Below are 27,824 nucleotides of genomic sequence, written 5' to 3' on the forward strand. Positions count from 1 at the left end.
CAAGCAACTGGAGAAGAAAAAAGGTGTAAAGACTGACAAGGAAAAGATAAAATTCAATGCCTGACTATATGATTTTCTAACTATAAACCTACAACTATCAATTGATACATTATCAGAACTAGTAACAGAGCTCGACATACTGATCAGACCAAGATCAATGTATAAATTTTAATACTTTCATGTACATTGGTAATAACCATTAGAAAATGTCATTTTTAATTTAAAATTTTTAAAATTCCATTCACAATAGCAGCAAAACTGCAAGAGTACTTTTATATAAACTTAACAAAACACTCAAGCATTTTTGGAAAAACTAAAACTCACTGAAAGACATGAAAGAATAACTGAACAAAAGGAAAGTTATCCAAGTTGATGGATGAGAAGACAAACACCGTACAGGTGCCTGCTCTTCCCCAACTACTTCGCACATTCCCTGTAGAAAATATCTATAGGATTTTTCACATAACTCAAAAAGCTAATATTCACATGGATAAAAGTAGCAGGAATAACCAAAACAATCTGAAAGAAATACACAAAAAAGGGGGACATTCCCAAACAGCAAGACAAATTATAGATCTATACTCCTTTATCTGTAAAAAAGCACTTAAGATAAATTTTTTAAATCATTAAGCAGCAAAATTTGACCTGATCTGACAGAAAGTTATTGTTTATATGTAAATCACTTAGTGTGACATTTCATATATTTCATGGAGAAAATAATGTGTGATTACAGGATACTCCACAACATCCACAAAGTATTAACCAACAAGATTCTGGGCAAAAAAAAAAAAAAAAAAAAAAATCAACCCCACACCTGACTACCAGGATTTCTTACAAAGAATTTTGGTCTTCTAAAATCACAGTACCTAATACTGTAGTCCTTCTCCAGGAATAGTCTAAATTATATATGAGAGCTTAATATTTAAGTAACATTTCAAAACAAAAATCATTCAATAAATGGGATCTGAACAGTTAGCATTTCTGGAAAAAATACTTCGGATGACACACTGAAATAAACTCCATGTACATTAAAGATGCAATTTGTTTAAATATTAAAAGTACTAGAAGAAAATTTAAGAGCATATCCTTGTAAAATTCAGTTAAGGTAAGGTTACTTAACCAGAAAGCAAAAACCATACAGAAAAACTAATACACTTACTTGAGTCAAAATGACAAAATAGTACACCAAAAAATAACCCAATGTAAAATTTCCAGATTAAGTCAAAAACTAGGTGAAAAGATGCCGAATCAGCCTGCTGCAGACAGGCAGGTCTGCCCGTGCCCTACCAAGGTCCTGAGTCGCAAAGAACATGCTGAATCAGCCCGCTGCACACAGGAAGGTTTGTGAACGCCCTACCAAGGTCCTGAGTCGCACGGAAGACACCGAATCACCCCGCTGCAGACAGGCAGCCACCTGGTTCCACACTACAAAGACAGAGAGGACACCAGACCACCAGACCAAGGTACTGGGTCCCGCTGTTCCCGGCCCAGAGGGAGGGGCTTCTGAGCCGTCTTCCCACTGCTCCTGGTCCAGAGGACAGGGCTTCCGGTTCACCATCCCTCCCGCTGCTCCCAGCCCAGAGGAAAGGGCTTTTGGGCCACCTTCTGTCCCGCTGCTCCTGCCCGAGAGGAAGGGGCTTCCAGGCCACCATCCCTCCCACCGCTCCCGGCCCAGAGGGAGGGGCTTCTGAGCCAACATCCCACTACTCCTGGACCAGAGGAAGGGGCTTCCCGGCCACCATCCCTCCCCCTGCTCCCAGCCCACAGGAAAGGGCTTTTGGGTCACCATCCCTACCGCTGCTCACGGCCCCTGGCCCACCTCACCCAGCTCAGAGGAGGTAATGCGTGCAGGCGCTAACAGACCCCCGCCCCAGTCGAAATGAGAAAACACGTAAATAAGTCTCAAAACCAGACTTCCAGATCACCTACAGCAACCTCAAAGGGAAATGAGATGGAACACTCTGATACTCAACCACCTGGACCCACTGAACTGGCAACAAAAGGGGATCTGGAAAAAATGAAATCAGAAATAATTTCTCAGATAACAAGAGAAATTGTGCCCCTAGTGCAAGACATGATTAATAAATCTAGAGAGGAGCTCAGGAATATGATGGAATTCCAACATAAGAAACAAATGGAATCCATAAAACAGATGCAAATAGATTTCCAGGACATGAAAAACTCCACTGAAAGTCTACACAGCAGAATGAGCCAATGTGAGGACAGAATTTCAGATATAGAAGATAAGATTGCAATTAGTGACCAGGAAAAGAAAAATTGCTTCAAAATTATAAGGGAACATGAGAAATCAATCCAGCAGCTGCTAGATGATGCAAAGAAGAATAACATAAGACTGATTGGGCTCAATGAAGAAACAGGAGAGAGTGGAGATGACATAAAAAAATCTCTTCACAGAAATAATGGCAGAAAACTTCCCAAGCAGGGGAAAAGAGCTTGACATACAGATAAGTGAGGCATATAGGACTCCAAATACCCTTGATCAAAAAAAATCTACACATAGGCATGTAATTGCTAAGATTCCAGAAACACAACAGAAGAACAAAGTTCTCCAAGCAGTCAGAGAAAAGAAACAAATCATATACAAAGGAAAGCCCATCAGAATCACAGCAGACTTCTCAACACAAACCATCGAGGCAAGAAGAGCTTGGAGTGCCATATTCCAAGCCCTAAAAGAAAACAGCCTCCAACCCAGATTGATGTACCCTGAAAAACTATCTTTCAAAATGGATGGAGAAATAAGATACTTTCATGACAAAGAGCACCTTAGGAATTTCGTGAATACCAAACAAGCACTCCAAAGAATTTTACACAATAGCCTAGGAACAGACATTGAGGATCACAACCCCAGGAAGGAAAGCAGAATGAACCCATCTGGCATGACAAGAAATTAAATGTAAAGGGGGAGAACCCAACAAAAAGAAAAAGACATGGCAATGACAAGTTGATACGTTTCAGTTATAACCATCAACTTTAATGGTCTCAATTCACTAATCAAAAGAAATAGACTGGCAGAATGGGTCAAGAAGCAAAATCCGACAATATGCTGCATACAAGAAACACACTTAACTCAAAAGGAAACTCAAAGACTGAAAGTTAAAGGGCGGAAAACAATACTCCATGTGATGGGAACCTGAAAAAAAGCAGGAGTAGCTATCCTCTTGGCAGATCAAGTAGATTTCAAACCAACACTCATTAAGAGAGACGAAGAAGGACACTACATCCTTGTAAAGGGAAGAATCCAAGAGGAAGAGATGACAATCATAAATATCTATGCACCAAACACTAGTGCACCCAACTATATAAAACAAATACTAACGGACATGAAAAGTCATATATGGTCTAATACAATTGTAGTGGGGGACCTCAACACCCCACTGTCACAAATAGATGGATCAACTAGACTAAAAATAAGTAATGAAATACTAGAACTCAATCGAACTCTTGAACAAATGAACTTAAGGATGTTTACAGAGTGTTCCACCCCACAAAATCAGAATACACATTCTTCTCAGCTGCACAGGGGTCATTCTCCAAAATAGACCACATACTCACACATAGAACATTTTTAAGTAAGTGCAAAGGAACTGAAGTTACCCCCTATACATTATCAGACCATAGTGCAATGAAATTGGAGATCCATAGGAAAAGAAACAAAAAATTTCATAAACATGTGGAAATTGAACAACACACTTCTGAATAACCAAGGGGTCACAGAGGAAATTAAAGAAGAAATCAGACAGTTCCTTCAATTAAGTAACAATGACAATACAACACATCGGAATCTATGGAACACAATGAAAGCAGTCTTACGAGGGAAATTCATAGCCGTGAATACGCATATTAGGAAAACAGAACGAGCCCAATTGAACAACCTGATGCTGAACCTCAAGCTTCTAGAAAAAGAAGAACAGGACAACCCCAAAGCTCATAGAAGGGAGGAAATTATAAAGATCAGAGGAGAAATCAATGCAATGGACACTAAGAGAATGATACAAAAAATCAGCTGGTTCTTCGAAAGAATCAACAAAATTAACAAACCTTTAGCCAACCTTGTCAGAAAAAGGAAAGAAAAGGCCCAAATCCATGCAATTAGGAATGAAAAGGGTGAAAAGACAACAGACCCAGCAGAAATCCAGAGGATCATCAATACCTACTTCCAGAACCTATATGCCAATAAGATGGACAATACAGAAGAAATGGACAGATTCCTAGATACATATGAATTACCAAAGTTGAACGAAGAAGACCTAAAAATTCTGAACAACCCAATATCAACCAATGAAATTGAAAATGTAATTAAAAACTTATCAACTAAGAAAAGCCCAGGCCCTGATGGCTTCACTGCTGAATTCTACAAGACATTTAGAGAGGAACTGCTGCCACTACTGTTTAAACTCTTCAGTGAAATTGAAAGGGAAGCAATACTCCCAAATTCATTCCTGGAAGCAAGCATCACCTTGATCCCCAAAGCAGAGAAAGACCTAACCAAAAAAGAGAACTATAGGCCAATCTCACTAATGAACATAGATGCAAAAATCCTTAATAAGATAATGGCAAACAGAATGCAGAAGATCATCAAGAAGATCATACACCCTGATCAAGTGGGATTCATCCCAGGGATGCAGGGATGGTTCAATATACGAAAATCAATCAATGTAATACACTATATCAATAGAGCCAAGGACAAAAACCATATGATTGTCTCCACAGATGCAGAAAAAGCATGTGACAAAATCCCACATGCATTTATGATAAAAACCCTACAAAAAATTGGAATAGATGGTCTCTACCTCAAACTGATAGAAGCCATCTATGAAAAACCAACAGCCAATATCATACTAAATGGTCACAAACTGAAATCCTTCACACTAAAATCAGGAACAAGACAAGGATGTCCACTATCACCACTCTTGTTCAATATAGTTCTGGAAACATTAGCCACAGCAATTAGACAAGAGAAAGAAATAAAAGGAATAAAGATAGGTAATGAAGATGTCAAATTGTCATTATTTGCAGATGACATGATACTCTATATAGAAGACCCCAAGAACTCCACCAAAAGTCTTCTAGACTTAATAACCAAATTCAGTCAAGTAGCTGGTTAAAAGGTCAACACACAAAAATCAATAGCTTTCCTCTACACCAATGACAGACTCACTGAGAGAGAAATAGGGCAAATAATTCCTTTCACAATAGCATCCAAAAAACTGAAATACCTAGGAATCATCCTAATGAAAGAAATCAAAGACCTCTTCTCTGAAAACTATGGCACTCTGAAAAGAGAGATTGAAGATGATATCAGAAAATGGAAAGACATCCCCTGCTCCTGGGTAGGAAGGATTAATATAGTGAAAATGGCCATACTTCCAAAACTGCTATATAGATTTAATGCAATTCCAATTGAGATCCCAGAAGCATACTTCATAGACCTCCAGAAAACAATCCAAAAATTCATTTGGAACAAGAAGAGATCCAGAATAGCAAAAGCAATTCTAGGTAACAGAGACATGGCAGGGGGTATCACAATCCCCAACCTGCAACTATACTACAAAGCTACTGTGATAAAAACAGCATGGTACTGGCAAAGAAACAGACCTAAGGACCAGTGGAACAGATTAGAAGATGCAGAAACAACTGCATGCACAGTCAGCCACTTCATCTTCGACAAAGGAGCCAAACACCCTCACTGGAGGAAAGAGAGCCTCTTTAATAAATAGTGCTGGAAAAATTGGGTTTCAACTTCCCAAAGATTAAAACCAGACCTGTATCTCTCACCATGCACTAAACTAAAATCAAAATGGATTAAAGATCTAAATATTAAAATAGAAACTCTGAACCAGTTGGAACAGAGGTTAGGTAGAACCCTTGAAGACATCAGTGTAGGAAAAGATTTTATGAACAAAACCTCAGTTGCCCGTGAACTAGCACACACAATCAACAAATGAGATCTCTTCTTATTAAAAGGCTTCTGCACAGCAAGAGAAACCACCAGCAGTGTGAAGAGACAACCCACAATGTGGGAAAAAATCTTCACCTGCTCTTGCTCAGACAAAGGTCTACTATCTTGAATCTATAAAGAATTTAAAAAAGATCAGACCTCCCAAATTTAAAGACCCAATCGAAAAATGGGCAGCTGAAATGAACAGGCATTTCTCAGATAAAGAAGTAGAAATAGCAAATAAATACATGAAAAAATGTTCAACATCACTGGTCATTTGAGAGATGCAAATGAAACCAACGCTGAGATTCCACTTCACTCCAGAAAGAATGGCTGCTATCATGAAATCAACCAATAACAAATACTGACAGGGCTGTGGGGAAAGAGGAACCCTGCTCCACTGCTGGTGGGAGTGTAGACTGGTGCAACCACTGTAGAAATCAGTATGGAGATACTTCAAAGAACTAGGACTGGAAGTCCCATTTGACCCCGCTACTCCACTGCTGGGGATCTTCCCCAAAGAATTAAAAAAAATCATACCACAGTGATATATGTGCACCCATGTTCATAGCAGCGCAGTTTGTAATAGCTAAAACTTGGAAACAGCCCAAATGCCCATCAACTGGAGGCTGGATAAAGAAAATGTGGTTTTTTTATAAAATGGAGTACTACTCACCCATAAAACATGAGAAATTAGAGACATTTATAGCTAAGTGGATGCACATTGAGGCAATACTCTTAAGTAAAATAAATAGGACACACATGTGTAAATACCGAATAGTTTCTCTGGTGTGAGAAACTGAAAGTGTAAATAAGGACTGAAATGTATAATAGGTAATGTGAAATAGGAAGAAAAGGGGCAAAGGGGAAGGAAGTGGGAGGGCTAGGGGAAAGGACAGAAGGGAATGGGATTAATATGAGAAAATGGAAAAATAGGAACAAAATCTTTGTAAATAGGGAGGACTGGAGGGGTTGAAGGGAGGGCTGGGCAAGGGTGAAAAATAAGAACCAAGAGAGACTATGTAAAGGTGCAAATTTCCAATGATGAATGTCATTATATTGTATACCTAAAATGTACCAATGATTAGAATGAATAATCGATAATGTAAAATAGGAAGAAAAGGTCCAAAGGGGTAGGGGTAGTGGGAGGGGCAGGGGAAAGGAAAGAAGGGAAAGGAAAAATGATGAGAAATGGAAAAAATGGAAATAAAGTCTTTGTAAATAGGGAAGGGTGGAGGGGATGAAGGGAGGGCTAGGAATGGGGAAAAAATAAGAACCAAGATGCATTATATAAAGGTACATTTCCCAATGAGAATTGTAATTGTGTTGTATACATACAACGTACCAATAAAAGAATTTAATACAAAAAAAAAAAACTAGGTGAAAAATATATTCAACATGTGTATAAAGATCTGTTAATATATACAGAAATCCTACATGGGAAACACTAAAATTGGAAAAGCAAATGTTAGAGGGAAGGAAGCTCCACTTACAAAGCTTTTTCTTAAAACTACTATTGGGCCGGGGATTTAGCTCAGCGGTTCCACCGCCTGCCTCGCAAGCAGAAGGACCCGAGTTCGATCCCCAGCACCAAAAAAAAAAAAAAGAATAAAGTACATATTATAATACACACGAACTTTGAAAACATGCTACATAAAAAGGCCAGATAAAAAGTCTACATATTGGGCTGGGGATTTAGCTCAGTGGTTCTGGTGCCTGCCTTGACAGCGCAAGGTCCTGAGTTTGATCCCCAGTACCAAAAAAAAAAAAAAAAAAAAAAAAAAAAAAAACCAAAAAGTCTACATATCATATTTCTTCAAAAAAAAACTACTATAAAACTTAAATTTTTTACACAAAAAAAATATGCTCTTACTCTGTAAGAATAATTAAAATAAATTTTAAAAACACATACTATAGCTATCTACTTTCCACACTTCTCTCACAGATAAATCAGTACGCCAGTGGTTCAATTTACAAAATCAACTTACAATATTTCCAGTTTTTATCTCTTTTTTTCTTCTTCTTGTGTTGTTTGAGTTAGTTTTTGTTTTGTGTTTGTTTGTTTGCTTACTTGCTTCCTTGTTTGTTTTCTCTTTGAGATAGGATTTCACCCTATAGTCCAGGCTGGCCTTGAACTTTATGATCCTCTGGTCTCAGCCTCCTGAGTGTTAAGATTATCGTGAGCCAACGGGCCTGGCTCTTTTTCTTGTTTTTTAGAAACAGGAGTTTTCCCCATGCTGCCCAGGCTGAACTGGAACTCCTGAGCTCAAACATTCCTCCTGCCCCAGCCTCCTGAATAGTTGGGACCAGAGGCATGCACCAATATGCCCAGCTGACTTAACGTTACACTGGTGCAAATCCTATATGCATTCAGTGGAAATCACACCTCCAATTTTGAATTTTGATCTTTTGCTAGGTAGCTGAGAGATGCAGAGTAGCAGCACAAGGCACAGCTCCTAGTCAGCCACCTACTTGCGAAAGTAAACCATCAAAATTCTCGAGTACACTGTTACTAAGCTATGATGTTCAGTAAGCTAGGTATAGTCAACGCACTTTTGACAAATATTTTCAACTTACAACAGGTTTATCAGGACATGCTTTCATCAAAAATCAAGTACCCAAGGTCTTGAGTTAGATCCCCGGTACAAAAAAAAAAAAAAAATCAAGTACCATCTATATATCTAAACTAGATCTCTGATTTCCTGACATGATTCTTCCAAAGGATTGCCTCAAGTAACAATCAGTGGCTTCAGCCTACTAAATAATATTTTCACAAAATGTATCATTATGTAGAATTTATCTTATAAATGCCACTTCACAGAAAATAGTATCCAAGTAAACCACATGGTCAAGAATAGAAGAATTTAAGCAAAAAAAAAAAAAAAATAGAATTTTTTTTTTCAGTACCAGGGATCAAACTCAGGAACTTACACTTACTTGCAAGGCAGGCACGGTGCCACTGAGCTAAATCTCCAGCCAAAAAAAAGAATTTTAAAGTGAGTATATACTCTGGTCAAAACAGATTAAAAATCTTTAAAAGTGTGAACACACTGGCAATCTCATCTCTACATTAGTAAACCAGTAAAGATAGTCCTAAGGTAATAAGAAACAGGACAGGAAATAGGACCTGAACCTTTAAGGAAAAACTCCAATTTTTCCTTCAAATCAGAAATAGCAATAGTCCACCAAGCTCAGAAACTGCAATATTTTGCTAATAATGTTTAAAAAATTTCTTTCCAGGGCTAATGTAGTTCATGAGGCAAAAATTCCTTTCATTATTATTCTGGACTATCTAGCAACATATTATATACGACTGTTGGAGATCAACTGTATTTTAAGATCAAAGAGGTATTCAAAGCTTTTTCAGTAATCTAAATATCACTTCAAATAAATGAGCTATCATCTGAAATTCTTTCAATGATAAAAGCTAACATTTAGTAAATATTTATCATTTTAGGGCGTATCTTGGGTTTTCACAGGTATAAAACTTAATCACATTTGTTCTCTATTCAAAGAAAGTTTTTTAAAAATGGGACAAATAAATAAAGGCAACAAAATACAAAGTAACACAGTCATGGACCACATAATGGCATTTCAAACAACATACAAGACACTTACCATATGATTATATTGGCTGATGGTATCCGAGATATCTTAATTTACATAAATACATTCTGATTTTCTCACAACAAAATCACCTAACAATGTATTTCTAAGAACATATCATGACTATTAATGGCTCTAAGTCAGAAATTCAGAGTCTCAGGGATAATCATGCCATCAGAATATTTTTCTCCCAGTGTTGAGGACCAAACCAATGGCTTCATGCATGCCGGGCAAACACTCTACTGCTCAGCTATACCTGCAGTTCCATGCCTTCAGAATTTTTAAATGCCACAATCAACTTCTCCAAATTTCCTCAAGACAGAACCTGCATTCCCTCCCCTCCTCAGCCCAGATGAAAGGACAGGGTATGGAGATGCTGGCCCCAGGAGGGAAAAGTTCTTCTCCCACACCACAGGGAAAAGAGGAAGAGGAAAAGGAGGAGGAAGGAATGAAATACATGTGAAGTTTTCTATGGTCTCATTGTGTTTCCTCTCCCCTTTCTTCCTTGCACTATAAAAGACCCTTGCACACATGGACACACAGTCAGATAGTGATCTGAGGCAATATGAGGTCCCTTCATCACTTCAGAGCTAGTTTTCAACAAAGCCTTTCTTCCTGCCACCAAAATGACAACCTCCCATATTTTTGTAGAGTGGTAAGGATATGCACATGAGCAGCAGGTAACAGCACTAGGGCCAGAACAGCAGGTAATACTCTCATCACATCCATTTATATCAATACCTATCCTTAAAACTGTTTTTCTCCACTAAACTAAGGTTAGTCCTTCTACAGGTACTTTACTACCAACTCACCTTACTCGGGAGAACCTTATATGACTGTTTTTCCTCTCCAGTGTCTTTGTAACTTCCTTATACATAGTTTATTACCTTACGAATTCTAAACTTTTTGGCCCTGTCCTCTCTTGGTTTTCTAATATTACACTCTTTCTGTCCCCTTTCTTCTTTGTTCATTCCCCCCTTGCATGTTTCTGATCTCCAGAGTTACATCTTCTTCCCTATATTACTTTTACATAGTATTGATGTAGGATCAAAGGAATAAAAACTAAGTACAAATGAGAAAAGGAAATTGAGACTTTAAAAATGCACTTAACTGCAGCTTCAAGACACAGAAATTGCTTGAGTCTTTTTCCCTTCCAGGAAATTCACTAAAAAAAAAAAAATTCCTAAAGGTCTTGAAGACAATAAGCCTATAAATCCAGTCTTTGGACTGGTCCTTTTCTCCTCTAAATTGTACTTTCTGTAAGTTGTGCCCCCAAGGAAGCAGCAGTATTAGTGAGCAGCGTATCTCAAATGCAAGCACATGCAGAATGCTTGCATTGTAACCTGACAGACACTAAGAATGCACATCCTAGGCAGAGGAGGTGAACCTTCTGGGCCCCAGTACCACCACCCCCACTGCGGAGGAGGTGAGGCACTCAGGAGCCACCAGCACACATTCCTCCTCCCCCTGCCCTTGAATGGAGAAGACATGTAAACAAGTCTCAAAACCAGACTTCCAGATAACCTAAAGCAACCACAAAGGGAAACGAGAGGGAACAATCTGATAATCAACCACCTGGACTCCCTGAACTGGCAACAAAAGAAGATCGGGAAAAATGAAATCAGAAATATTTCTCATATAACAGCAGAGATTGTGCCCATAGTGCAAGACATGATTAATAAGTCTAGAGAGGACATAGATTTAAAAAAAAGAAAGAGGAGCTAGGGCCAGGAATTTAGCTCAATGGTTTTGCCGCCTGCTGCACAAGTACAAGGACCCAAGTTCTATCCCCGGTACCAAAAAAAAAAAAAAAAAGAAAGAAAATAGAGGAGCTGAGGAACATGATGGAATCCCAACACAGGAAACAAATGGAATCCATAAAACACATGTGAACAGATTTCCAGGAGATTAAAAACTTCACTGAAAGTTTACACAGCAGAATGAGCCAATGAAAGGATAGAATTTCAGATATAGAATATAGGATTGCAATTAGTGACCAGGAAAAGAAAGATTTATTAAAAATGGTAAGGGACCACAAGAAATCAATACAGCAGCTGAAAGACAATGCAAAGAAGAATAACATTAGAATGACTGGAGTCAAAGAAGAAACAGGAGAGAGTGCAGATGACATTAAAAAAAAATGTTCATAGAAATAATGGCAGAAAACTTCCCAAATAGGGGAAAAGAATTTGACATAGAGATAAGTGAAGCATATAGGACTCCAACTAGCAGTGATCAAAAAAAATCTACACATAGGCATATAATAGTAAAGATTCCAGAAACCCAACAAAAGAACAAATTTCTACAAGCACTTGGAGAAAAGAAATCACATACAAAGGAAAGCCCATCAGAATCACAGCAGACTTCTCAACACAAACCCACAAGGCAAGAAGAGCATAAAGCGATGTATTTCAAGCCCTAAAGGAAAACAGCCTCCAACCCAGATTGAGTTACCCTGCAAAACTATCTTGACAAGACAAAGAGCACCTTAAGAACTTCATGAATACCAAACCAGCACTCCAAAAATTTTAAACAATATCCTAGGAAAAGACAATGAGGATCACGACCATAGGAAGCACAGCTGAATAAATCCATCGGGCACAACAAGAAATTGAATGCAAAGGGGGAGAATCCAACAAAAAGAAAAAGTCATGACAAGGAAAAATCAATACGTATCACTTACAACCATCAGTGTTAATGGTCTCAATTCACCAATCAAAAGAAATAGACTGGCAGAATGGATCAACAAGCAAGATCCAACAATATGCTGCATTCAAGAAACACACTTAATTAAAAAAGAAACTCACAGACTGAAAGTTAAAGGGTGGAAAACAATACTCCATGAGACGGGAACCCGAAAAAAAGGAGTAGCTATCCTCTTTGCAGATCAAGTGGATTTCAAACCAACACTGATGAAGAGAGACAAAGAAGGACACTACCTCCTTGTAAAGGGAACAATCCAACAGGAAGAGAAGCCAATCATAAATATCTATGCACCAAACAATAGTGCGCCCAACTATAGAAGACAAATACTAATGGACATGAAAAATCAAGTAAGAATTAATACAATAATAGTGGGGAACCTCAATACCCCACTGTCATAAATAATCAACTAGACAAAAAATAAGCAACAAAATACAAGAACTCAATCAAACCCTTGAACAAATGCACTTAACAGATGTTTACAGAGTGCTGCACCACACCAAATCAGAATACACATCCTTTTCAGCTGCACACGGGTCGTTCTCCAAAATAGACCACATACTCACTCATAGAACATGTTTAAGTAAGTGCAAAGAAACTGAATTTATCCCACATATTTTAAGACAATAGTGTGATGAAATTGGAGATCAATAGCAAAAGAAACTGCAAGAATTTCATAAACACATGGAAATTGAACAACACACTTCTGAATAACCAATGGGTCACATAGGAAATGAAGGAGAAATCAGGGCCAGGGAAGTAGCTCAGTGGTGCCACCACCTGTCTCCCAAGCGCAAGGTCCCAAATTCGATCCGTGGTGCCAAAAAAAGAAAAAAAAAGAAAGAAAAGAAATCAGACAGTTCCTACAATTAAATGACAATACAACATATGAGAATCTGAGACACAATGAAAGCAGTCTTACGAGGGAAATGCATAGCAGTGACTACTCATTAGGAAAACAGAGTGAGCCCAATAAAACAACCTGATGCTGAACCTCAAGTTTCTAGAAAAAGAAGAGCAGGACAAACCCAAAGCTCAAGAGAGCTTTGGGAGGAAATTATAAAGATCAGAAGAGAAATCAATGCTATGGAGACTAAGACAACAATACAAAAAAAAAAAAAAATCAATGAAGCCAAGAGTTGGTTCTTCGAAAGAATAAACAAAATTGACACACCCTTAGCCAACCTTATCAGAAAAAGAAAAGGCCCAAATCCATCCAATTAGGAATGAAAGGGATGAAATTACAACAGACCTAGCAGAAATCCAGAGGATCATCAATACCTACTTCAAGAACCTATATGCCAATAAGATGGAAAACACAGAAGAAATGAACAGATTCCTAGATACGCATGAATTACTAAAGTTGAAAGAAGAAGACCTAAAAATTCTAAACAACCAATATCAATCAATGATGAAAATGTAATTCTAAAACTTACCAACTAAGGGCCGGGGATTTAGTTCAGTGGTTCCGCCGCCTGCCTCACAAGTGGAAGTACCCGAGTTCAATCCCCAGTACCAAAAAAAAAAACTTACCAACTAAGAAAAGCCCGGGTCCTGATGGCTTCACTGCTGAATTCTACAAAACATTTTAGAGAGGAACTACTACCACTACTGTTTAAACTCTTCAATAAAATTGAAAGGGAAGCAGTACTCCCAAATTCATTTCTGGAATCAAGCATTACCTTGATCCCCAAAGTAGAGAAATACCCAACCAAAAAAGAGAACTATGGGCCAATCTCACTAATGAACATAGATGCAAAAATCCTAAGATACTGGCAAATAGAATGCAGAAGATCATCAAGAAGATCATACACTCTGACCAAGTGGGATTCATCCCAGAAATAAAGGGATGGTTCAACATACGCAAATCAATAAATGTAATACACTGTATCAATAGAGCCAAGGACAAAAAGCATACGATCATCTCAATAGATGTAAGAAATCCATTTCACAAAATCCAACAGGCATTTATGATAAAAACCCTACAAAAGTCTCTACCTCAATCTGATAAAAGCCATCTATGAAAAGCCAACAGCCAATATCATACTAAATGGTCAAAATCTGAAATTCTTCACATTAAAATTGGAACAAGACAAGGATGTCCATTATTACCACTCCTATTCAATATAGTTTTGGAAACATTAGCCACGGCAATTAGACAAGAGAAAGAAATAAAAGGAATAAAGATAGGAAATGAAGAAGTCAAATTGTCATTAACTGCAGATGACATGACACTCTATAGAGAAGACCCCAAGAACTCCACCAAAAGCATTCTAGACTTAATAACCAAATTCAGTAGAGTAGCTGGATACAAGGTCAACACACAAAAATCAATAGCTTTCCTCTATACGAACAACAGACTCACTCAGAGAGAAATAGGGCAAACAATTCCTTTCACAATAGCATCCAAAAAACTGAAATACCTAGGAATCAACTTAACGAAAGAAATCAAAGACCTCTTCTCTGAAAACTATAGCACTCTGAAAAGAGAGATTGAAGGCAATATCAGAAAATGGAAAGACATCGTTTGATCCTGGGTAGGAAGAATCACCATAGTGAAAATGGCCATACTTCCACAACTGCTATGTGGATTCAATGCAATTCCAATTGAGATCCCAGAAGCATACTTCACAGACCTGGAGAAAACAATCCAAAAATTCATTTGGAACAAGAAGAGATCCAGAATAGCAAAAGCAATTCTAGGCAACAGAGACATGGCAGGGGGATCACAATCTCCAACTTAAAACTATACTACAAAGCTACTGTGATTAAAAACAGCATGGTACTGGCAAAGAAACAGACCTAAGGACCAGTGGAACAGATGAGAAGATGCAGAAACAACTCCGCACACAGTCAGCCACCTCATCTTCGACAAAGGAGCCAAACACCCTCAATGGAGGAAAGATAGCCTCTTTAATAAATGGTGCTGGAAAAATTGGGTTTCGACTTGCCAAAGATTAAAACTAGACCTATATCTCTCACCATGCACTAAACTAATATGGAAATGGATTAAAGATCTAAATATTAAAAGAGAAATGCTGATCCGGCTGGAACAGAGGTTAGGTAGAACTCTTGAAGACACTGGTGTAGGAAAAGATTTTATGAACAAAACTTCAGTTGCCTGTGAACTAGCACAAATAATCAACAAGTGGGATCTCCTCTTATTAAAAAGCTTCTGCACAGGAAGAGAAACCATCAACAGTGTGAAGAGACAACCTACAATGTGGGAAAAAATTCTCGCCTGCTGTTCCTCAGACAAAGATCTACTATCTCAAATCTATAAAGAGCTTAAAAAAAATCAGACCTCCCAAATTTAAAGACCCAATCTGAAAATGGGCATCTGAAAGGGACAGACATTTCTCAGACAAAGAAGTAGACATGGCAAATAAACATATGAAAAAATGTTCAACATCACTGGTCATTCAAGAGATGCAAATGAAAACAAGGCTGAGACTCCACCTCATTCCAGAAAGAATGGCTGTTATCATGAAATCAACCAACAACAAATGCTGGCGGGGCTGTGGGGAGAGAGGAACACTGCTCCACTGCTGGTGGGAGTGTAGACTGGCGCAACCACTGTGGAAATCAGTATGGAGATACCTCAAAGAACTAGGACTGGAAGTTCCATTTGACCCCGCTATTCCCCTGCTGGGGATCTTCCCCAAAGAATTAAAAGAATCATACCACACTGATATATATGTACCCATATTCACAGCAGCACAATTTGTAATAGCTAAAACTTGGAAGTAGCCCAATTGCCCATCAACTGGAGACTGGATAAAGAAAACGTGGGTTTTTTACAAAATAGAGTGCTACTAAGCCATAAAAAATAAGAAATTAAAGATGTTTATAGCTAAATGGATGCACATTGAGGCGATACTCTCAAGTGAAATAAATAGGACACACATGTGTAAATACCAAATAGTTTCTCTAGTGTGAGAAACTAAAAGTGTAAATAAGGACTAAATGATATAATAGATAATGTGAAATAGGAAGAAAAGAGGCAAAGGGGAAGGGGAAGTGGGAAGGGTAGGGGAAAGGAAAGAAGGGAATGAAATTAATATGAGAAAATGAAAAAATGGAAACAAAGTCTTTGTAAATAGGGAGGGATGGAGGGGTTGAAGAGAGGGCAGGGAAAGGGGCAAAAAATAAGAGCCAAGAGAGATTATGTAAAGGTGCAATTTTCCCATGAATGTCATATTGTATACCTAAAATGTACCATTAAAACTAATTTTAAAAAAAGAATACACATCCTAAATCACCCGTCTTGAAGACACCCTGGGGGGGGGGGGGCAGAGATCCAACACAGGACCTTGAGCTTATGAGGCAGTCACGGCACCCCTGAGCTAAATACCCAGCCCTCGAAGACACTCTCTTAAATATACCTAACTCAGGCTTATGATGCATCTCATTTCTCTGAGAGCCCAGTCCACACTTGAGTACATTATGTCCTAAAGTATCTTAATAAACCCTTATTTCTCTTATTTACATGTCCTAAAAATTCTTTTTCTGAGACAAGAGTCAGTGAACCCTCAAACTTACTATACAAGGGTGGGATAGATTCCTTATATCACCTTGAGAACTTCCAAATCCAGCACAGTTGACAGCATCATCCTTAGAGAATTCTCCTTGCCCAATTCTCCCTGCCCCTACCAGCTTAATAGCACCTATACAATGAAGACTGCTAATTTGCATATCCAGTCCTAACCTCCTCTTTTGACAATCAGAACCTTATATTTCACTGTTTGGACAACTCCAATTACACTTCTCACAAGCACCTCAAGCTCAGCATGTTCTCAAACGGAACATCTGGATATCCCCACTCCATACCCAAACTTGCTTCAGCTGCATGAAAAAAAACATGGTGGTGATACAGCTAGAAACAAAGATGCTGAGTCACTCCCTTCCCTCCATTTGACTCTAAACTGTACCCAACAACTGTTATTCCTGCTTCCATTATTCTGAGAGGTAGAAAACAAAATAACAAAAGCCTAGGACAGTGATGACAAACTTTTTAGAGACCAAATGCCCAAACTGCAACACAAAGCCCACTTATTTATTGCAAAATGCTAACACTGCAATTAAAACTGTATACTAAGGTTTTAGTTTAGAAAAAACACCTCATACATTAAAGGAAAAACACAGGTTTTCAATGATACAAACAGCCTGCTGCAGCACACGTGCCATAGGTTCACCATGCAGTGCTTTTCTGTCACCCCGGCACCTTTGCTGGCATGGACAGGCCTTGAACACAAGTTCCTGTGATGTTTAATAAACACAACTACTTACTGCCTACTACTGGGTGTACACTTGGCGATTCTTTCCTCACTGTACACAAGAACCTCGACACTGTTGGCTCATTCAACTGTATTATCAGGGAACCTCACTGGACAATAAGCCAAGGGTCTTTATTACACAGCAGCCCAGAGACCCCACCAGACATCAGAGGCATCAGCAGCCCAGAGACCTTTGAAGACCTCAGCAGAAGCAGGCAACTAGCAACCCAGTCAAAAAAGTGGGTAACTCCATTTTTCCTCTAGGCTCCTTTTCACAAGTGACCAAGACGCTTGTTAGAGGTGCTGGCTAAGTGGTAAACTGTGCGGAAATGACTACACTGGGGGGCAAAAGACTTATATCTTTAAGGGGGAAAGGAGGACCCCTGCCAATCAGTTGGGCTTACATTTTGTTGTTGATCCACACAATAAGGACAGTCTATCTTGGAGGCTGTGACACAGACCTCAATGGGGATACATCTAAGCAGAGCAGAGCGGAGCAGAGAAGGCTGCTGCCTTAGCAGCAGGCAAGTGCCTTGGCACAGCTGCTCACAGCGGGGAACCAGGAGACAAGGACCTGGCCCACTTGAATTGCTGCTTTTCTCTGTGGGATACTTGGTAACTTGCCCTAGACTTGGGCAGCCCTTTGTTTAACACCAAGGGTGTTTGTGCTTCCCTGTGGGTCATGGGCTCATGACTAGTGCTTTCTTTCCACAGGTTTTAGTTTCCTCCTCCTATTCTGATCCCCTCTCCCCCTCAGGCTTTTGGGTATCAGTGTTCCATTTGTTAAATTGTTGGTTCTGGATATCTCAAAAAACAGGGTTAAGAAATACAGTGTCTTCCTACTTGGGAAGTGAAAAATTTGTCCATTTTAAAATTCCTGCCACACCCCACTAGCCATCAAGCAACAGCCTAGCCAACTCTAGTTAACTTCCTAAGCCCGCTTGGGGCTGGCACTTCTGAAGTAGTTTGCTAATATTAGTTTGCTCTCCTTTTTACTCAGTTTTGCTTTCACTGTGAAAACTGTGGCTTTAAATTTATGCTCCATCTGAAAGAATGTGCAACTTGTATTTGCAAACTTAATTTACATAGTGCCTGACTTGAGCTTTTATCAGCAAACCAGTATGCTTTGTGGCTTGAAGTTTTTCTGGCAACAGATTTTACTTCCAATTTTTAGACTGTCAGTTAATAGAATATCATCTGTGGAAATGCCCATTTCTCCACCAGAGGGACTGAGAGCCATATCTCTGGGGAATCCTATGGAGTTTTGGGGTTCTGATGAGCAAGGCAATTACTACCTCTTCCAAAACAGAATATTTAAAACTGGCTGACACACAGCCAGTAAGGCATCCCAGATCTGGACTCTGTGTGTATACTCTGCAGACACAGAAAAGATTCTAAGGTTCCAAGATGTCCAGCCCCACGGAGTTCAGCCTTATCTCTAAGAGACACACTGATATAAGCTGAAAAGGGTTATAGAAAATCTACAGGATGCTCTGTTGGGTTTCCATGTGAAACTACCCCAGGAAAAGGCTCTACATGGCTTCTATGACCTAATCCCAAGGAATTCAGCAAAACCAGGTCATGTCCCTGGGGCTGAAAGGCTCAGGACAAAATCTTGTTTCTACTCCTATCAACAGACCTGTCATGGGAAATGCTTCATCATTCCAATTCCATCCTCAACCATTGGGAAGAGTTCCATCCTAAGATCCTTCAAAGAGATCATCTTATTATATTTTTGTGTAAAAAAAATGGCCTATGTATCCACTTGGGGAGATGTGGCCACCCCTTGGCAGCCTAAACTATAATGCCATATTTCAATTATATTTCTACTGTAACAATCAAGAAAAATAGTCAGAGGTGCCTTATATTCAAGCCTTTATGGCTCCCTACCTGAGGCTTGATCTATACTCTAGAAGTAATGAGCCCTCTGTTGATGCTACAGAGGCCTTCTTTCTATGAGTTCCTCCTCCTTGGCAACCTGCTCAGTCCATAACCTCAAGCAATAAAGGCCATCTCCTGAGTCCACAGCATACTACGTCTGAGTTGACTTATCACAGGACCCCAGATTCATATATTAAATTAGACTTTGAGTCTAGAGAATCTAGAAAAGGTCAGGTTATCCTAAGATAGTACCTTATTAGTCAGCTCTAGATATTAGGAAAAAGCTCTGGAAACTTCAACTGGGCCCACAAACCAAAGTAAGCCAGTTGATCGACAAAGTCAACTGGTTATTTGTTGTTCAATAACTGTGATGAAGTAGAGGACAAACAAGAACTGAATAAGAAAAAGAAACAGGCTAAAGCCATGCTCATGACAAAGCCCATAGCACTAGGGGAATCTGAGGTAATTCAAACAGTGATAAAAGCAAGTCAGAGTCCTTCAAGTGTAAACAAATGGGGCACTGGGCAAAGGAATGCTCTCAGAAACTGCCTAGCCCTTGTTGGACCTGTCAGAACACGGAAGAAGACCCTAGGCATTGGAAAAGGGGCTGTCCTTGTTACTAGAGAAGGATGAGGTCATCCCTCACCATGGTAGCCAAGAAAAAATGCCCAGACAGCAAGTGATGATGGTGCCTCAGATAGCCTACAAGGCCCCCACATAAGAGTATTACAATTAATTCACAGGAGTCTTGAGTAACTCTAGATGTAGTGCACAAGTTACCCTGGGGCAACTTATTCAATTCTAGTTTTGGGGGGTTTTTTTGAAACAGGGTCTTGCTATGTAGTTCAGGCTGGCCTTGAACTCACTATGTAGCCCAGGCTGGCCTTGAACTCAAGACAATCCTCCTACCTCACCCTCCCATGTGCTGGGATTACAGGCATAAGCCACAATGCCCAGCCTTAGTTCTAGTTTCTTATTGGAGTGCGTTTCATCCCCTTCTAAAGTTGTTGTGGGCCTTGAGGGAGTTAACTGGACAGCTTTCTTTATCCCTACTCTGCTATTTGGAAGATTTCTTTTTCGAAGATGCTTTTAAAGTAATACTGGAGTGCCTTAAACTAATAATTGAAAGAACCTGACAGCCTAGACAAACTTGCCCACAGTGTTGCCTTCCTCTAAGACCAGACAGACTCACTAGCACCAGTGGGTATACAACATGCAGACGACTAGATCTCCTAACAGCTAAAACCAAGAGGGTATGTTTGCCCCTAAAAGAAAAATGTACTTCTTTTGTCAATAGGTCTAAAATAATAAGAGACACAGCACAAAAACTGGCTGACTATGCTTCCAACATCTATGAAGAACTATTTGAGTCATAGATCTCCTAGTTATGATTCAGTTTCACTACTTAACAAACTTATCATATCACCAGTATCCTCATCTATGAAATGGATGCAATATCTTCTTCCAAAGATGGCTAAGAAGATCAAAGTAAGTGAGTATAATACATCTGATTACTGATAAGCAAGGAAGTACCATCTGGATGCCCAGATGGTGGCCAGCTAGATTACCTATGTTCTATTACACATATTGCTTCCTGCCTCCATTATGACCATAATAGTGAAAAATTACAATTTAAATGACTATATACTTCATTGGCTACACTGTGTAAGTAACGTAAAACAAACTACCAAATGGGTTTCTATCCATAATGGCTTAAAGAATGTTCCCCAAAAAACTACTGTCTACCCAGACCTCAGAATATGATCTTGTCAGGTGTGGTGGCACATGCCTATAATCTCAGCACTCAGGAGCCTGGGGCAGGAGGACTGCCACCAGTTTGAGGCCAACCTGTACTACCAAACTTCATAGCAAGACCCTGTCTCAAAAAAAAAAATTATGATCTTACTTGAAAATTAGGGTCTTTGCAGATGTAAGACAAGTTTATACTAAATGTAGGGGAGGCCCTCAATGATTGATGTCTTCATCTAAGAAAAGAAAAGGAGATTTAGACACAGATACATACTAGGAAGAAGGCCAGTTAAAGACAGAGGCAGAGATCAGAAAGACATGACTACAAACCAAAAAAGCAGAAGATTGTCAGGGGCCTCCAAAAGCCAAGAAGAGTGCCTGTCAGTCACTTTCTCATTGCTGCCGCAAGATACTCAACACCCCCAACTTAAACGGAAAAGAGGTTTATTTTGGCTTACATTTCAGTCTATAGTTGGCTCCAAGGCAGGATAGCACAGCACAGGAGCACAGGAGCACAGGAGAGGAACAGCAGCTCACCTCACAGCAGCCATTTAGCAAAGTCAAAAAAGGAGCCAGGAAAGCAATATACCCTTCTAGGTCACACCCACTATAACCTACCTCTTCAGTCCAGACCCCATCTCCTAATACCAAGCTAACTATAATGCCCTGCCCCCATAATCCAATCACCTTCCAAACATATGAGGCCTTGGGAGCCATTTTAGACCTAAACCATAACATTTTGCCCAACCCCCATGAGACCCGTGCGTTTCTTTATGTAAAATCCATTTAATGCATCTCTAAGAGTTGTTGAAGTTTTAACAGTTCTAAATTTTAACAGTTCCAGTACTGCTGAAAAGTCCACGTCCAAAGTATCCTCTAAGATTCAAGGTAAACCGTTAGCTGTAAACTCCTGTTAAGTATCAAAAAGTAAAACCCTGGGCCGAGGATTTAGCTCTGTGGTTTCGCCACCTGCTGTGAAAGCACAAGGACCCAAGTTCAATCCCCAGTACAAAAAACAAAACAAAACAAAAGAAAAACACTGCTGACATACAAATGCACAGGGTAAACATTCTCATTCCAATAAAAAGAGAAATAGGCCAAGGGATTTAGCTCAGTGGTTTCGCCGCCTGCTGCGCAAGTGCAAGGACCCCAGTTCGATTCCTGGTACCAAAAATTTTTTTTTTAATTTTAAAACAAATAAAGGGATTAGAAACCAAAGCAAAACTGAAACCCAAAAGGGCAAATATTAAATCCTATAGTTCCAATTCCAGCACCTAGGCAAGTTGTGGCAACAAGATAAGACAGCCCCAACCGCAAGGGTTCTGAGGTTGCACTCCACACAGTTTCTCTTGGGGGACTCAACTTATGGCCTGTGAGTTTCCCTTGGCCTAAATACCATGTTCCTGGCACCTCCAACTTTCTGGAGTCTCTAATGAACTTTCAGCTTCACTCTCACGGCTTCACACACTGCCCTCTCAGGAGTATACTGTCTGGCCTCTCAAGACTTCCTTTGAAATCTGGGTGAAAGCCTCCCTGACCCAACAACTCCTGCATTCTCCATGCCCATAAAACTAGCACCCTATGGATGATCCCAAGGTCTAACACCAGCTCGAGCAATACCCAGGCCTCCATGAATCATGGCTACAGAGGCCTCCAGGTGACCAAGAAATGTGAAACAAATACTGGCAAACCAATTCTGTAGGTGGCCCTTCTCTGGCATGGTGCCCTAGGATGCACTTCTCAAATGAAAGCTTTACAGACTTCCACTATGAGAGCAGAAGACGGGGTTCTGCTGACTCCTGACATGCTCTCAAGCCATCTTTACTACTGTCCTGATCAAAGTACTTGGATCTTTTTAATGTTAGTCTTTTCATCAAGCAAGCTCTCCTCTGCTCCATCTTTGCTCCATCTGGCAAAACTGAAAACTTTTTAAATGGGCTTTATGCTTTTGTTTCATGTAGATTTTGCTAAAAGCAACAAGCAGTAACCATGCTACAGCCTGAATGTTGGGCTGCTTTGAAATTTTTACTGCCAAATTAATTATTCTGCTACCTTTAATCTCAGTCTCCTGCAAATCTCAGGACATAAGCAAAATGTAGACAAATTTTCTGCCACAGTATAATACACACGGTTATCAAATCAAATCCCAATGGAGTCTTTGTTCCCAACTGAAACTTCCTTTATCATCTGTATTTCTATCAGCACTCAGGTTTTCTGAGCTCTAATCAAAATATCACATCAAGCTTTCTTTATCATCTGTATTTCTATCAGCATTCTGGTCTTCTGAGCTCTAATCAAAATATCACATCAAGCTTTCCTTAGGGATGTTTCTCCAGCTGGCATCTTCAAACCTTTCCAAACTCTTCCCAGAAACCAGTTTCAAAAGTTTCTGAAGCACACGGTCAGGCAGTGTCACAGCAAATACCCAACTTCTCTAGTACCAAAATCTTTCTTAGTCATTTTCTTGTTACTGGAACAAAATACCTGACATCCACAATTTAAAGAAGGGCATTTCAGTCCATAGTCAACTGGCTCCAAGGCAGGATGACACAGCACAGAGGCATGGTGGAAAAGCTGCTCACCTCATGGCAGCCAAGTAGCAGAGAGTGAAAAAAGGAACTGGGAAGGCAATATACCCTTCCAGGTCACACCCACTATGTCCTGCCTCTTCTAACCAGAGCCCGTCTCCTAAGAGTAAGTCAGATATAATGTCTCCATAATCCAATCACCTTACAGACATATGAGGTTTTGGCCATTTTAGATTTAAACCATAACAAAGAAGAAAGGAAGAATTCTCTCATCTTCAGAGGGACCCTGGCCTTGTCAACATCTTGATTTTGAACTTCTAACTCCAGAATTATGAGGGAATAAATTGCACAAAGTTTGAGACTTGTTCCAACAGCCCTAGCAAACTAATATACTATCTCAGTATAAATGATGCAGTGGCTCTACATTTAGTGTTGCAGATTTTTGTGACACACTGTTGAATCAAAGAGAGAAAAAAGTTATGAACAGAGATTCCATCTGTGTTAAAAAAATCATGATGGGTTACACAACTCTAGATAGTAGGATTTCTAGTAATGATCTCACTTTTATACATCTATCCAATCCATAATTTTTTTTTCCTATGAGCACATACCATTCTTATAGTCAGGACAAAATAAAAACTACTTGGGAAAGGGTAGTATAAAGATTTCCAAAGTGGGCCAGGGATTTAGCTCAGTGGTTTCGCCGCCTGCTGCGCCAGCGCAAGGACCCGAGGTTCAATCCCCAGTACCAAAAAAAAAAGATATCCAAAGAAAAGGTATATTGGCCTAAACAACCTCCCCTTCCCCTCCCCCTCTCCCTATGTTCCCTGGTTTAACAAATTCATTCTATTTTTAGTCTCTAACTCCCATTACTTAATTAATCATGTATATCAATTCTCATCTTTATAATATAATTATTTCCAATTCTATAGCTACAACTTCCTGTTTGGATAGCAAATAGCCTCCTTCACTATACAATCTTATCTTTCCAATCTATTGATACTCAATTTTATTATCCCAGCACAACATATTTACAGGACATGACAGTGTAATCATTAATAGACGCACACTCTGATACAACTTCTCAAGTTCAAGGTTTAGGACATATTAGAAACCCCAGAGGAACATTTCTGGCTTTCTAAAATTTCCATTCTCCAATACTCTCCCACCCCATCCCACAATATCCCACTGAGAATCATAATTTTCTCTGCATCTTTTCATTTTTGTTTCAGCATTTTTTTTGAGATATATGTTATTGGTGAGGGACTGGTTCCAGGAACTCCCATGGGTGCCAAAATTCGTAATACTCAAGTCTGTTATATAAAATGGCATACAGTATTTGCATAAAACCTATGTATATCCTCCCAATATACTTTAAATCATTTCTAGATTATGTATAATACCTAGTATAAATAGCTGTGATGTTGTATTACTTAGGAAATAGATAAGAACAAATTTCTGTATATGTTCATTATAGATACTTTTCCTGAGTAGTTTTGATCTGCAGTTGGTTAAAAATACAAAACCCAAAAAGGGTCAACTATATTCATAAATCTGTGCAGCCATCACCAACAAGTACAGAATATTTTCATCACTGTAAAAAGAAACCCCACAAATTCATAAGCAGTCACTTACTGTTTACCAATCCTCAGGCCCTGGCAACCAATAATCTATTGCCTCTCTATATAATTTTACCTATTTTGGATACTTCATCTAAGTAGAAGCATACAATGCATGATCTTTTGTGTAGAAATTGGAAGAGGAATAGCTATAGAGATCAATTCTCTGCACTTTCCTACTTTTCATATTATCAAAACTGAGTTTAGGGCCGGGGATTTAGCTCAGTAGTTCCGGTGCCTGCCTCGCAAGTGCAAGGTCCCAAGTTCGATGCCCGGTACCAAAGAAAAAAAAAAAAAAAAACTGAGTTCACACCTGGCCATTACTATTCAACCACAAAGGTTGTGAGTCAGATCATGAAAAATACACAGTGAATACTCAGAATTTCCAGGATCATCTGTCCCTAGAAGAAAAGCATTGATCCCTATAGGTGATATCATACTTAGAGAGAAAATGCCCCATAATCCACCCCTACCCCCAAATATCCCTAATAACCTACCCTGAATCCTGCAGTATACTCAAAAGTAAAAATATTTCTCCACACAATGATTACATGTGACCTTTAATTCTCACTCTTCCCACAAATAGCTATAAGCATGGCATGTGGCAGAGAGCATTCTCTCACTCTTTCCTGGTAGATTACAAGGATAATAATAGCTCTCTACAACCTCCATCTCCAAAGGAACACCAAATATCCATAAGACAACTGAAACTAGAAAATTCTTTAATAGCAACATAGTAACCTACTTCAAATTAATTACAACTGAATAGGCTGATATGTGTGCTATATATATAAGGTAAATCAGAAAACATAACACACCACTCATTACTATTTAAAGCCCTATATGTAAATATGACCTAAATCTCAAAATTAATAGTTAACCTGCTATACTCACCAGTAATTAGTGTTTAATATCAGAAAATCATTTAAAGGCCTGGGGATTTAGCTCAGTGGTTCCGCCACCTGCCTCACAAGCGCAAGGGCCCAAGTTCGATCCCTGGTACCAAAAATTTTAAAAAGAAAGAAAATCATTTAAGGATTTTAAACACTGTATTTCAATATTTTTAAATTTTTTTGTTCATTTTTTCAAAAGGGTATAAATATTACTAACGACAAGAAATGTTGCTACCTCAAGCCCTCTATGAAAAGATTAATAACTGACCAAAAATTTTTAATTCCACTGAAGTACAATTTGACAAAATCTATCAAAATTTGAAATGTCCCTACCATCTGAACTAGGCATTTCACATTAAAAAATATTCTCCATAAAACATTTTCATGAGTTCAAGGAAATATGTGTAATAATATTCAATTATTGTATTGTGCATACCCACAAAAGAAAAAACAACTTAAATTTCCAACAAATGACTGTAATAAACTATGTTATTTCCAAATTATAAAATACAATGCTTAGCCAGGCATGGTGATGCATGCCTATAATCCCAGCACTGTGGGAAGCTGAGGCAAGAAGATCACAAATTGAATTTCACCCTGGACAACTTTGACTTAGTGATACCCTGTCTCCAAAAAAATATAGAGGGGTGGGGGACTGAGGATGTAGCTCAGTGTGAAGGTCCTGGGCTCAAATCCCCAGCACTGAGGAAGGGGGTACTTATGCATACAATACAGTAATCCAAAAGGAGATATGTACATATATGTCTGTATATACACAGGAATGATTTAGATGGTAACAACCTATTTCTGAAAAATCAGATACAGCCACTTCTTCCCTTGATTGTATACTTTTCCCCCTTTTCTTTTATATTGAGCAAGTATTATTTTCATATTTTAAAAAAAGTTTCACTATAAATAAGGATCTCCATTCAGCACTAAATTATAGGGTAATGTGCTAGGCAAGGATACTGACTCCTAATATATCTGTGTGGTAGGTTCAAAAAACAAGCTACACATTAAAGAAAGAACAGATGTCTCTGCCCCCTTCTCCAGCATGTAACTGAATAATATTAGGTTTGCTAACACCATACATCTGGTATATGACCTTAATCTAATTCTCCAATATTGAGTAGGAACTAGAAGCTAGAGGAGTGCCATACTTGCCTGAAAGACCACCTCTCCCAGGAGCAGTAAGGACATCAATTTAAAGGCACCATCATAACACTTGACAGTTACCATTTCATCCTTTTTTTATGGAGGGGTGAGTAACTCAGTTATAATCAAGTTAATTGCAGTTTTTAATAATTCTTATCAGTTTACCAAGTTAATTATAAGTTCTCTCAAAGTTCTCACCGTGACAAATATCTTGTCAAGTGGATACTTAGAAGTAAACACAAGGTTGCTAATCACAGTTGCTCTCCACTTCTATTAGTAATCTGTGTCGCTTACTTCAAGAGTCAATTCTAGGTTCAGTAGTCTGCCCCAATGACTCCACTCCTCTCTGCTCCAGTGAATACTAGTATTTTTAAATCCTAAAATTTTAAATTGTATCTTTAGTTCCCTTGCATGTTATACTATATCTTATTAGTTCAACACAAAGTTCAATAAAT

General features: G+C 39.0%; 1 protein-coding gene across 28 annotated transcripts in view; it reads right to left on the reverse strand.

The window, feature by feature from the left end:
- The window catches only part of Erc1 (ELKS/RAB6-interacting/CAST family member 1), a 510,100-nt gene that overhangs the window by 443,890 nt on the left and 38,386 nt on the right, over positions 1–27,824 (reverse strand). The window contains exon 1 of one of the 28 annotated variants that reach the window (XM_087182750.1): positions 26,216–26,317. The exons of the other annotated variants lie outside the window; for them this stretch is intronic. The gene's annotated coding sequence lies outside the window, so the exon portion shown is untranslated. Of the gene's footprint in view, positions 1–26,215; positions 26,318–27,824 lie in introns of those variants that run through there. 28 annotated transcript variants of the gene reach the window in all.

The sequence above is a fragment of the Heterocephalus glaber genome, unplaced genomic scaffold (assembly GCF_053883595.1).
Source record: "Heterocephalus glaber isolate CG9 unplaced genomic scaffold, H.glaber_assembly_v1.0 deba00000281, whole genome shotgun sequence".
NCBI classification, from domain to species: Eukaryota; Metazoa; Chordata; class Mammalia; order Rodentia; family Bathyergidae; genus Heterocephalus; species Heterocephalus glaber.